Source organism: Anomaloglossus baeobatrachus, unplaced genomic scaffold, assembly GCF_048569485.1.
Source record: "Anomaloglossus baeobatrachus isolate aAnoBae1 unplaced genomic scaffold, aAnoBae1.hap1 Scaffold_45, whole genome shotgun sequence".
Classification (NCBI taxonomy): Eukaryota; Metazoa; Chordata; class Amphibia; order Anura; family Aromobatidae; genus Anomaloglossus; species Anomaloglossus baeobatrachus.
The window spans coordinates 716,333-717,640 of NW_027443837.1; the positions used below are offsets into that span (position 1 = coordinate 716,333).

At 45.0% G+C, this 1,308-nt stretch overlaps 1 pseudogene; it reads right to left on the reverse strand.

Moving 5' to 3' along the window:
- Window positions 1–815: 815 nt before the first annotated feature.
- On the reverse strand, window positions 816–1,022 carry LOC142280259 (U2 spliceosomal RNA; annotated as a pseudogene).
- Window positions 1,023–1,308: the final 286 nt, after the last annotated feature.

Consider the following 1,308-nt stretch of genomic DNA (forward strand, 5'->3'; position numbering starts at 1 on the left):
TAGTCACTATTGGCAAGTGTCCGTTGCTGAGGCAGACCGGGAGAAGACCGCCGTCGCCACCCCTATGGGTCTCTGCGAGTTCAAAAGCATGCCCTTCGAGCTGTGCAATGCGCCAGGAACCTTCCAGAGGCTGATGGAATGCTGCTTGGGACAAGATTTTAGGGTGTATAAAAAGGGAGATTAGATCCCGTGATCCCAACGTATTGTTACACCTCTATAAATCACTTGTAAGGCTACATCTGGAATATGGGAACCAGTTTTGGGCTCCACATTTTAATAAGGACATTCAGAAGTTAGAGTCAGTTCAAAGGTGGGCAACTAGACTACTAAAAGGAATGGAAGGCCTCCCATATGATGACAAGTTGAAAAAGTTATTAAGTGATTATTGGCTGCAATGGGGCTTTCTGGCTGGTGCCAGCCTCTCTTCTTAGCACACAGGAACCACAATCCCTACACCATGCTTCAATGGATTCTCTCATCCCAGCCCAGTAAAACTACATATTTTACACAGTCATAAGCAGCCAAAAGGGATCTATTCTATTCAATTGCAAATGATCTAGATAAGACTGAGAATAAGATACTGCACGGGACATAGCAGAGTTGGTCAAGTTGAGTGGAGATGAGTTTGCTATTTGGCACAGCTTTTTGCATCAATAAAGCAAGTAAAAGGTGTGAAAGATAAAAAAAAGGGTGAAAGTGTGAAAAGTGAATTGGCCAAATTGAGGTGCATATAAAGTTTTTGCTTTCTTTCAATTCACTAATGGGGCTCATTTGAATCAGGTGAATTTAGTTCTGCTTTTGGAAACTGGGTTAAGAAGGGGTGCACCGGTCCTGGAGGTACTGCAATACCAGGTCAATGCGTGCAGTGGACAGAGCAAGATTTTTTCCATCTCCTTGTTCTAAAAATCCATTTAATATATGGTCCCCAGAGAGGGGACGTATCAGATATTAAACTGATAAGAACAGATTTAATTTTTTTTTTTTTCTGTTTATCAGTAGGACTTCAAAATAACAAAGGTGATCGCCTCCCGTTGCCTGGGAACCGTCCAGGCACAAGAGGGCTATGTGTCACCAGAAGGCGCACACACTTCCTCAAGGCCGGCAGACGTGCAATCCCAGGCACCTTCCAGTACCGACCAAGGTAGCGTCCTCCGAAACTACACTTGATCTTAGCCAAAAGGCCGAGAAGCTATAACCCGAATTGGTTACGGCCTTGAGTGGCACCCTGGCCTATACCGGACACATCTTAGGGAGAGGGAGACAAACCCACGCCTACAGAAGACATTTTGTCACCCAAGCCAACCCTTG